We start from the raw sequence: 12,648 nt of genomic DNA on the forward strand, positions 1-12,648 counted from the left end.
AGGCCATTCCCATTTCATTACTGCTGTATTTTTTTGGCAATTATATCCTCTTTAGTGCCCAGACAATTTCAAGCTGGATTTTCTGTCACTTAGAGAAATAGACTTAAGTATGATGATATCACTAATATTTTCTCTGACATTAGTATTTGCCAGTCTATGTTTTTCTCTCATACTGATTCTTCAATTATTTGTTATTTCCTTTTGAATTAAATTTAATTTTGTAAATCATCTGAAATTCCTTGTTAAGGGCAGCAAATATAAACCTGTACATAATATCAAGTAACTTCAAATAGAGTACTTTTCCACCTCTGCTGCAGCTGTCATAATGTTAGTCTGTGACATAAAGATTACTTGGTTTCTGTATTCTCTGTTTCAAAAAGCAAAGATGACTTTGACACATTAAATATTTATCTTTAAAATGGTTAGAATAAGCAATTTTCAATGCAGTAAATGCTAAGCCTCCGTTATCTGGAAAATCCACTTACATGGAAATGTACAGTTGATCCTTGAACATGCAGGAATTAGAGGCACTGACCTTCCTCAGAATTGAACTTTACAGTTGGCACTCTGTATCTGATATTTTGCATCTATGGAATCAACCAGCTGTTCATTGTGTAGTACTGTAGTAAGTATTTATTGAAAAAAACCCACATATAAGTGGATCTGCACAGTTCTAATCCATGTTATTCAAGGTCAACTGTCTATAACCTAATATGGGAAACAGATGCATTATCAATATAGTAAATAGTATATTAAAAACTGAATACAATTGAAAAACAACCAAGAATGCCTTTATTAAGGCATTAGTGACATAAAGTAAATAGCAAATATTCAAAGTATACAATTCAAAAAGTTTTGAAATATGTATAAACCTGTGAAATCACCACCTAAGTCAAGATAATGAACATATCCATCACCCCTAGAAGCTTCCTTGTATCATTTTATAATTCCTCCACACTGTTCCTTTCCTTACTTCACACCCTAATACAAATGAAATGTTGATGTGCTTTTGGTTATTATGCATTAATTTTAGCTTTTAAGAAATCTCTATAAGTATAATCGTTCATTAAATGCTCTCTTTTAGTTGGACTTTATTCAGCCTACGAATACACTCTTTGAAATTATTTTGAGATTTATCCTTGTTGCATCAATAACTCATTCCTTTTTATTGGGGACTAATATTCCATTGTATGGATATGCCATAATTTATCCATTCTCATACTGATGAACATTTGGACTGTTTCCAATGTGGCTACAAATAAAGCTTCTATGAACAGTTATTTACAAGTCTTTGTATGGACATATGCTTTATTTTTATTTATTTATTTATTTATTTTGGTAAACACCTAGGAAAAGAATGGACTATTTAATGTATTTAGTCTGTTTAGTGTATTTAATTTTAGCCATTCTAATTGTTGTATAGTAATATTGTGGATTTAATTTGCATTTTTTAATGACTATTGATGTTGAATATTTTTTCATGTACTTATTGGATATTCATATATCTTTCTTTAGTGAGGCATTTGTTCAAAGCTTTACCTTCCTAAAATTTGAGTGGTTTGTTTTCTTATTATTTTCTTGCAAGAGCTGTTTATGTATTCTGAATACAAGTCCTGTATCAGATATGTGATTTGCAGATTCTTTCCTCCCTAGTTGTAGCTTGTTTATTCATTTTCTGATCAGTGTCTTTGAAGCGTGAGTTTTTAATTTGGATGAAGTTCTATTTATCAATTTATTCCTTTATGGATTGTGCTTTTGGTATTACATGTAGGGCATTTTTTTCTAACCCCAAACTACAAGGTTTCCTGCCAAAAGTCTTATAGTTTTATGAAATATTTTGAGTTAACTTTTGTATATGGTGTGAAGTATGAAAAGAAGTTCAGGTTTTTTACTTAAGGACAACCAAATGTTCCAGGACAATTTGTCAAAGACAATTCTTTCTTCACTGAATTGACTTTGCATTTTGGTAAAAAATCAGTTCTGTGTATATATGTGGTCTTTATTACTATATCTTTATAAAACTTGAAATTGGGTAGTGTTCATTGTCCAAATTTGTTTTTCATTTTGGTAAGTTCCTTTGGCTATTCTCGGTCCTTGGTATTTCAGTGTAAATTTATATCTCAACCTAATAAAGGCCATTTATGACAAGCTTTAATATTTTGGATATTAACCCCTTGTCAGTTGCATCATTTGCGAATATTTTCTCCCAGGCTATAGATTGTCTTTTTGTTTTATTGATGGTTTCCTTTGCTGTGCAAAAGCTTTTAAATTTAATTAGATCCCCTTATTTTTGCTTTTGTTTCCTTTCCCTTATGACTCAGATTTAAAAAAATATTGCTACAATTTATGTCAGAGTGTTTTGCCTATGCTCTCTTTTAGGAGTTTTATGGTTTCAGGTCTCACATTTAGGTCATTAATTCATTTGGGGTTTATTTTTGCATATGGTGTAAAAAATATTCTAATTTCATTCTTTTACATATAGCTATCCAGTTTCCCCAGCATCATTCATGGAAGAGAATGTATATTCTTGCCTCCTTTGTCATAGATTAATTGACCATATAAATGTGGGTTTATTTCTGGACTCTCTGTTCTGTTTCATTGATCTATATGTCTCTTTTTGTGGCAGTACCATACTGTTTGCTTGTTTTATAAATTTATTTATCTATTTATTTATTTTTGGCTGCATTGGGTCTTCATTGCTGAGAGTGGGCTTTCTCTAGCTGCAGCGAGCAGGGGCTACTCTTTGTTGTGATGAACAGGCTTTTCATTGCAGTGGCTTCTCTTGTTGTGGAGCATGGGCTTCAGTAGTTGTGGCTCACAGGCTCTAGAGCAGAGGCTCAGTAGTTGTGGTGCATGGGCTTAGTTGCTCTGCAGCATGTGGGATCCTCCTGGACCAGGGCTCAAACCCGTGTTCCCTGCATTGGCAGGTGGCTTCTTAACCACTGCACCACCAGGGAAGTCTAGTACCATACTGTTTTGATGACTGTAGCTTTGTAGCATAGTCTGAAGTCAGGGAGCATGATACATCCAACTTTGGTTTTTTTGTTGTTTTTTCCCCCCCTCAAGATTGCTTTGGCAATTCAGGGTTTTCTGTGGTTCCATGTAAATTTTAGGATTATCTGTTCTAGCTCTGAGGAAAATGTCATGGGTATTTTGATAGGGATTTCATTAAACCTGTAAATTGCTTTGGGTAGTATTACCATTTTAACAATAGTATATCTGCCAATTCATGAACACAGTTTATATTTTCATTTCTTTGTATCATGTTCAATTTCCTTCATCATTGTTTTATACATTTCAGAGTATAGCTCTTTCACCTCCTTGGTTACGTTTATTCCTAAGTATTTGATTCTTGATGGGATTTTAAGTGGGATTTTTTTTTAACATTCTGTTTCTGATAGTTCATTATTAGTGTATAGAAAAGCAACAGATTTCTGTATATTCATCTTGTATCCTAAAACTTTACTGAATTCATTTATTAGTTACTGAATTCTAATAGTTTTCAGAAAGATACTATCGGGTTTTCTCTATATAGTATCATGTCATCAGCAAATAGTGACAGTTAAAATTTTTCTCTTCCAATTTGGATGCATTTTCTGTTTCTTGTATGATTGTTGTGCCTAGGACTTCCAATGCTATGCTAAATATGAATAGTGAGAGTAGGCATCCTTGTCTTGTTCCTTATATTGGAGGAAAAGCTTTCAGACTTTCACCATTGAGTATGATGTTAGCTGTGGTTTTGTTATAAGTGGCCTATCATATTCCTGATCTGATGAGAGAGTTTTCATTGTGAATGATGTTGAATTTTGTCAAATGATTTTTCTGCATCTATTGAGATGACCATGTGGTTTTTATCCTTCTTTTGTTAATGTGGTGTACCATCTTGATTGATTTGTGGATATTGAACCATCTTTGCATCCCTGGAATAAATCTCATTTGATCATGGTGTATGACACTTTTTATATATTGTTGAATTCAGTTTGCTAATATTCTGCTGAGGACTTCTGCATCTATTTATCATATATTGGCCTGTAATTTTGTTTTTTTGGTTGCATCTTTGTCTGGGTTTGGTATCAGGGTAATGGTGGCCTCATAGAATGAGTTTGAGAGTGTTCTCTCCTCTTCAATATAGTAGTATGTATATGTTAATCCAAAACTCCTAATTTATACCCCTGCCCCACATTTCTGCTTTGGCAATAATAAGTTTGTTTTTGAAGTGTGTGAGTCTGTTGATCTTTTGTAAATAACTTCATTTGTATCATTTTTTTAGATTCCACATATAAGTGATATCATACAGTATTTGTCTTTCTGACTTACTTTACTTAGGATGATAACCTCTAGGTTCATCCATGTTGTTGCAAATAGCATTATTTCATTCTTTTCTATGGCTGAGTAATATTCTATTGTATATATGTACCACATCTTCTTTATCCATTCCTCTGTCGATGGACATTTAGGTTGATTCCATGTCTTGGCTGTTGTAAATAGTGCTGCAATAAACATTAGGGTGCATGTATGTTTTCGAAGTATGGTTTTCTCTGGATATATGCTCAGGAGTGGGATTGCTGGATCATATGGTAGCTCTATTTTTATTTTTTTAAGGAATCTCCATACTGTTCTCTCTAGTGGCTGCACCAATTTACATTCCCACCAACAGTGTAGGAGGGTTCCCTTTTCTTCATACCCTCTCCAGAATTTATTGTTTGTAGACGTTTTGATGCTGTCCATTCTGACCAGTGTGCGGTCATACCTCAGTGTAGTTCTGATTTGCATTTCTCTAATAGCTATGTTAAGCATCTTTTCATGTGCTTCTTGACCATCTGTGTGTTTTCTTTGGAGAAATGTCTATTTATATCTTCTGCCCCTTTTTTGATTGGGTTTTTTTTTCATATAGAGCTGCATGAACTGTTTGTATATTTCAGAGATTAATCCCTTGTCACATCATTTGTCGGTCACATCATTTACAAATATTTTCTCTCATTCTGTGGGTTTTTTGTTTTGTTTTGGTTTCTTTTTGTTTTATTTATGGTTTCTTTTGCTGTACAAAACCTTTTAAGTTTAGTTAGGTCCCATTTGTTTATTTTTGGTTTTATTTTCATTACTCTAGGAGGTGGATCCAAAAAGATATTGCTGCGATTTATGTCAAAGAGTGTTCTGCCTGTGTTTTCCTCTAAGAGTTTTACAGTATGTGGTCTTACATTTAGGTCTTTAATCCTTTTTGAGTTTATTTTTGTGTATGGTATTAGAGAATATTGTAGTTTCATTCTTTTACATGTAGCTGTCCAGTTTTCCCAGCACCACTTACTGAAGAGACTGTCTTTTCTCCATTGTATATTCTTGCCTCTTTTGCTATAGATTAATTGAGCATAGGTGTGTGGGTTTATTTCTGGGCTTTCTATCCTTTTCCACTGATCTATAAGTCTGTCTTTGTGCCAATATCATACTGTTTTGCTTACTGTAGCTTTGTAGTATACTCTGAAGTGAGGGAGCCTGATTCCTTCAGTTCCATTTTTCTTACTAAAGATTGTTTTGGCTATTCGGGGTCTTTTGTGTTTCCATACAAATTTTAAGATTTTTGTTCTAGATCTGCAAAAAAAATAATTGCCATTGGTAATTTGATAGGGATTGCATTTAATCTGTAGATTGCCTTGGGTGGTACAGTCATTTTGACAATATTGATTCTTGCATTCCAAGAATATGGTATATCTTTCCATCTGTTTGTGTCATCTTTGATTTCTTTCATCAGCATCTTACAGTTTTCAGAGTACAGGTCTTTTGCCTCCTTAGGTAGGTATTTTATTCTTTTTGATGTGATAGTAAATGGGGTTGTTTCTTGAATTTCTCTTTCTGATGTTTCATTGTTAGTGTATAGAAATGCAACAGATTTCTGTGTATTAATTTTATATCCTGCAACTTTACCAAATTCATTAATGAGCTCTAGTAGTTTTCTGGTAGCATCTTTAGGATTTTCTATGTATAGTATCATGTCATCTGCAAACAGTGACAGTTTTACTTCTTTTCCAATTTTGACTTGTTTTATTTCTTTTTCTTCTTGGATTGCTATGGCTAGGACTTCCAGAACTATGTTGAATAAAAGTGGTGAGAATGGACATACTTATCTTGTTCCTGATCTTAGAGGAGATGCTTTCAGCTTTTCACCATTGAGTATGATGTTAGCTCTGGGTTTATCATATATTGCCTTTATCATGTTGAGGTATGTTCCCTCAATGCACTTTCTGGAGAGTTTTTATCATAAATGGATGTTGAATTTTGTCAAAAGCTTTCTCTGCATCTATTGAGATGATAATATGGGGTTTCTTTCTTTTTGTTTAATTGAAGTGTAGTTGATTTACAATGTTGTGTTAATTTCTGCTGTACAGCAAAGTGACTTCATTTTATATGTATATATATATATATATATATATATATATATATATATATATATACACACACACACATTCTTTTTCATATTCTTTTCCATTATAGTTTACCACAGGAGATTGGATATAATTCCCTCTGTGAGACAGTGGGACCTTGTTTTTTATCCATTCTAAATATGCCAGTTTGCATCTGCTAATCCCCAAATCCCAATCCATCCTTATCCCACTCTCCTCCCCCTTGGCAACCACCAGTCCATTCTCTTAGTCTGTCATTCTGTTTCTGTTTAACAGATACGTTCATTTTGGTCGTATTTTAGATTCCACATATAATTGATATCATATGGTACTTGTCTTTCTCTTTCTGACTTACTTTACATAATATGATAATCTCTAGGTTCATCCATGTTGCTGCAAATGGCATTATTTCATTGTTTTTGATGGCTGAGTAATATTCTATTGTATATATGTACCACATCTTCTTATCCATTCATCTGTCGATGGACATTTAGGTTGTTTCCATGTCTTGGCTATTATGAATAGTGCTTTTGTGAACATAGGGGTGCATGTATCTTTTCAAAGTGTGGTTTTCTCCAGATATATGCCTAGGAGTGGGATTGCTGGATCATATGACAGCTCTATTTTTAGTTTTCTGAGGAAACTTCATACTGTTTTCCATAGTGGCTGCACCAATTTACATTCCCACCAACAGTGTAGGAGGGTTCCCTTTTCTCCATACCCTCTCCAGAATTTATTGTTTGTAGAGGTTTTAATGATGGCCATCTGACTAGTGTGAGATGATACCTCATTGTAGTTCTGATTTGCATTTCTCTAATAATTAGCTATGTTAAGCATCTTTTTATGTGCTTCTTGGCCATCTGTGTGTTTTCTTTGGAGAAATGTCTATTTAGATCTGCCTCTTTTTTGATTGGGTTGTTTTTTTTTATATAGAGCTGCATGAGCTGTTTGTATATTTTGGAGATTAATCCTTTGTCAGTCACATCATTTAAAAATAATTTCTTTTATTCTGTGGGTTGTCTTTTCATTTTGTTTATGGTTTCCTGCACAAAAGCTTGTAAGTCTGATTATATCCCATTTGTTTATTTTTGTTTTTATTTCTTTTGCCTTGGGAGACTGACCTAAGAAAACATTGGTACGATTTATGTCAGAGAATGTTTTGCCCATGTTCTCTTCTAGGATTTTTATGGTGTTAGGTCTTATATTTAAGTTTTTAAGCCATTTTGAGTTTATTTCTGTGTATGGTAAGAAGGTGTGTTCTAACTTCATTGAGTTACATGTGGCTGTCCAACTTTCCCAGCGCCACCTGCTGAAAATACTGTCTTTTTCCCATTGTATATTCTTGCCTCTTTTGCCAAAGATTAATTTACTGTGGATGTGTGGGTTTATTTCTGGGCTCTCTATTCTGTTCTGTTGCTCCATATGTCTGTTTTTGTGTCAGTACCATGCTGCTTTGATTACTGTAGCTTTGTAGTATTGTCTGAAGTTTGGGATGGTTATGCTCCTGGTTTGTTCTTTTTCTTCTGGATTGATTTGGTAATTCTGGGTCCTTTATGGTTCCATATGAATTATACGATAATTTGGTCTAGTTCTATGAAAAATGTCATGGGTAATTTGACAGGGATCACGTTAAACTGTAGATTGCTTTGGGTAGTATGGCTGTTTTAACAATATTAATTCTTCCAATCCAAGAGCATGGGATGTCTTTCCATTTCTTTGAATCATCTTCAATTTTCTTTATTAATATTTTATAGTTCTCAACATATGTCTTTCACCTCCTTGGTGAGGTTTATTCCTATTTATTTTATTTTTGGGGTTGTGATTTTAAAAGTTATTATTTTTTTAGCATTCCCTTTCTGATATTTCATTGTTGGTGTAAAGAAATGTAACTAATTTCTGTATGTTAATATTGTATCCTGCTACCTTGCTGAATTCGTTTATCAGTTCTAGTACTTTTTGTGTGAAGTCTTTAGGGTTTTCTATACATAGAATCATATCATCTGCATATAATAACAGTTTTACCTCTTTCCTTCCAATTTGGATATGTTTTATTTCTTTTTCTTGTGTCATTGCTGTGGCCAGGACTTCCAATACTATGTTGAATAGAAGAGATGAGAGTGAGCATTCTTGTCTTGTTCCAGATTTTAGCAGGAAGGCTTTCAATGTTTCACCATTGAGTATTATATTGGCTGTGGGTTTGTCATAAATAGCTTTTACTATTTTGAGATATGTTCCCTCTATACTGACTTTGATAAGAGTTTTTATGATGATTGGATGTTGAATTTAGTCAAATGCTTTTTCTGCATCTATTCAGATGATCATGTGTTTTTTGTCTTTTCTTTTTTTTTTTGATGTGGTGTATCATGTTGATTGATTTGTGTATGTTGAACCATCCTTGTGAACTTAGAAAGAATTCCACTTGATTGTGGTGTATGATCTTTTTTATGGGTTGTTGGATACAGTTTGCTAATATTTTGTTGAGAACTTTTGCATCTATGTTCATCAAAGATATTGGCCTGCAATTTTCTTTTTTGGTGGTGTCTTTGTCTGGTTTTCGTATCAGGGAGATGGTGGCTTCATAGAATGTCTTTGGGAGTGTTCCCTTCTCTTCAGTTTTTTGGACGAGTTTGAGAAGGATTGGTATGCCTTCTTCCTTGTATGTTTGGCAGCATTTGCCTGTGAAGCCATCTGGTCCTGGACTTTTGTTTGTAGGGATTTTTTAAATTACAGATTCTATTTCACTTCTAGTGATCAGTCTGTTCAAATTATCTAATTCCTTTGTCATTCAATTTTGGTGCACTGTATGTTTCTAGAAACTTGTCCGTTTTTTATAGATTGTTGAATTTGTTTTAATATAATTGTTCATAGTATTCCCTTAAGGTTTTTTATATTTCTGCAGTATCTGTTGTTATGTCTCCTTTTCCATTTCTCATTTTGTTTATTTGGGTTCTCTCGCTTTTTTCTTCTTGGGGAGCCAAGCCAGAGATTTGTCAATCTTGCTTATCCTTTCAAAGAGCCAGATCTTGGTTTTATTGAATTTTTCTATTTTTTTAAATTTCTACTTTATTTATTTCCTCTCTGATCTTTATTATTTCCTTCCTTCTGCTGACTTTACGTTTTGTTTCTTCTTCTTTTTCTAATTCTTTTAAGTGGTAGGTTAGGTTGTTTATTTGAGATTTTTCTTATTTTTTTGAGGACGGCCTGTATTATTATGAACTTCCCTCTAAGAACTGCTTTTCTGTATCCCACAGATTTTGTGTGTTCATTGTCATTTGTCTCTGAGTATTTTTTAATTTCCTCTTTGATTTCATCATTGACCCATTGGTTTTTTAGTAGCATGTTTTTTAGTCTCTGTGTAATTGTTTTTCCTCATTTCTTTTTCTGTCATTAATTTCTAGTTTCATGCTGTTGTGGTTGGAAAAGATGCTTGAGATAATTTCTATACTCTTAAATTTGCTGAGCATTGTTTTGTGCCCTAGTATGTGTTCAATCCTAGAGAATGTTCCACGTGTACCAAAAAGAATGTGTATTCTGGTTTTTTTGGATGTAATTTCCTAAAAATCTCAAATCTAACTGTTCTAGTGTATCATTTAGTATCTCTGTTGCCTTATGGATTCTCTGTCTGGAAGATCTGTCTATTGATGTCAGTAGGGTGTTAAATTCTCCTAGTATTATTGTATTCCTATCAATTTCTCCCTTTATGTCTGTTAAAAATATGAAATGCTTTATGAATTTCCATTTCATCCTTGCACAGGGGCCATGCTAATGTTCTCTGTATCATTCTAATTTTAGCATATGTGCTGCCAAAGTGAGCATGAACATATGGTTTTATTTTTCAGTTTGTAAACATGGAGTATCACACTGATTTGCAGTTACTGAAAAATCCTTGCATCCCTTCGATAAATTCCCCTTTACATGGTGCATAATCCTTTTAATGCACTGTTGGATTCGGTTTGCAAGTATTTTGTTGAGGACTTTTACGTCTATGTTCATCAGTGATATTGGTCTTTATTCTCTTTTTTTTTTTTTTCAGTATCTTTGTCTGGTACTGGTATCAGAATGATGGCCTCATAGAATGAGTTAAGGAGTGTTTCTTCCTCTGCAGTTTTTTGAAATAGTTTCAGAAGGATCAGTGTTAACTCTTCTCTAAATGTTTGATAGAATTCGCCTGTGAAGCCATCTGGTCCTGTACTTTTGTTCATTGGGAGTTTCAATTTCAGTACTTGTGATTGGTCTGTTTATACTTTCTATTTCTTCCTGGTTCAGATTTGGGATATTGTACCTTTCTAGAAATTTTTCCATTTCTTCTAGATTGTCCATTTTATTGGCATATAGTTTCTTGTAGTGGTGTCTTATAATCCTTTGTAATTCTGTGGTGTTAGTTGTAACTTCTCCTTTTTCATTTCTAACTTTATTGATTTGAGCCCTCTCCCTTTTTATCTTGATGAGTCTGGCTCAAGGTTTATCAATTTTGCTTATTTTTTCAAAGAACCAGCCTTTAGTTTCATTGATGTTTTCTATTGTTTTCTTCATCTCTATTTCTTTTATTTCCGCTCTGATTTTTATGATTTCTTTCTTTCAGCTAACTCTAGGTTTTATTTGTTCTTTCTCTAGTTGCTTAGGTATAAGGTTGGGTTGCTTATTTTTGATTTTTCTTATTTCCTGAGGTAAGATTGTATTGCTATAAAGTTCCCTCTTAGAACTGCTTTTGCCACATTTCATATGTTTTGGATCATCCTGTTTTCGTTTTCATTTGTCTCTAGGTATTTTTTATTTCCTGTTTGATTTCTTCAGTGATCCAGTGGTTGTTTAGTAATATATTGTTTAGCCTCCACATGTTTGTGTTTACAATTGTTTTCTTGTAGTTGATTTCTAATCTCATAGTGTTGTGGTCAGGCAAGGTGCTAGATATGATTTCAATTTTCTTAAATTTACTGAGACTTGCTTTGTGGCCCAGCATGTGCTCTATCCTGGAGAATGTTCTATGTGCACTTGAGAAGGTGTATTGTGCTGCTTTTGGATGGAATGCTCTATAAATATCAATTAAGTCCATCTGATCTAATGTGTCATTTAAGGCCTGTGTTTCCTTATTGATTTTCTGTCTGGATGATCTGTCCCTTGATGTAAATGGGGTATTAAAGCCCCTCACTATTATTGTGTTACTGTCAATTTCTCCTTTTATGGCTGTTGGCATTTGCCTTATATATTGAGGTACTCCTATGTTGGGTGCATATATATTTACAATTGCTATATCTTCTTCTTGGATGAATTGTTTGATCATTATGTGGTGTCCTTCTTTGTCTCTTGTAACAGTCTTTTTTTTTAAGGTCTATTTTGTCTGATATCAGTATTGCTACTCCAGCTTTCTTTTGATTTTCATTTGCATGAAATACCTTTTTCCATCCCCTCACTTTCATTCTGTATGTGTCCCTAGATCTGAAGTGTGTCTCTTTTAGACAGCACATATATGGGTGTTGTTTTTGTATGCATTCAGCCAGTCTATGTTTTGGTTTAATCTGTTTACATTTCAGGTAATTATTGATATGTATGTTCTTATTGCCATTTTATTCATTGTTTTGGACTTGTTTTCGTGGGTCTTTTTTCTTCCCTTCCTCTTTTGTTCTATTGTGATTTGATGACTATCTTTAGTGTTGTGTTTGTATTGCATTTTCTTTTTTGTGTGTACATCTATTGTAGACTTTTGGTTTGTGGTTACCATGAGTTTCTGATGTAGCAGTCTATATATATACACAACTGTTTTAAGTTGCTGGTCTCTTAATTTCAAATGCACATCCAATATCCTACATTTGTACTCTCCTCTTCTCACAATTGGTGGTTTTGATATCATATTTGTGTGTGGATGATCTACTACATTTATGTTTGCCTTTACTGGTGAGCCTTCCCATTTGTAATTTTCTTGTTTCTAGTTGTGACCTTTCCTTTCCTTCTAGAGAAGTTCCTTTAGCATTTGTTACAAAGCTGGTCTAGTGGTGCTGAATTCTTTTAGCTTTTGCTTGTCTGTAAAGCTTTTGATTTCTTTGTCAAATCTGAATGAGAGCCTTGCTGGGTAGAGTATTCTTGGTTGTAGGCTTTTCCCTTTTATCACTTGAAATATATCATGCCACTCCTTTCCGACCCACAGAGTTTCTGCTGAGAAATCAGTTGATATGGGAATTTCCTTGTATGTTGTTTGTTGCTTTTCCCTTGTTGCTTTAATATTGTCTCTTTGTCTTTAATTTTTGTCAATTTGATT

At 33.6% G+C, this 12,648-nt stretch overlaps 1 non-coding gene across 1 annotated transcript; it reads right to left on the reverse strand.

The window, feature by feature from the left end:
• Positions 1-10,104: 10,104 nt before the first annotated feature.
• Positions 10,105-10,211, reverse strand: LOC115803337 (U6 spliceosomal RNA). Its single transcript, XR_004024017.1, has one exon. It is a non-coding gene; the product is annotated as a U6 spliceosomal RNA (small nuclear RNA).
• Between the last annotated feature and the right edge of the window lie 2,437 nt (positions 10,212-12,648).

The sequence above is a fragment of the Delphinapterus leucas genome, chromosome 3 (assembly GCF_059928025.1).
Source record: "Delphinapterus leucas isolate spDelLeu-1000000601 "Yukka" chromosome 3, BTC_Dleu_Yukka2, whole genome shotgun sequence".
NCBI classification, from domain to species: Eukaryota; Metazoa; Chordata; class Mammalia; order Artiodactyla; family Monodontidae; genus Delphinapterus; species Delphinapterus leucas.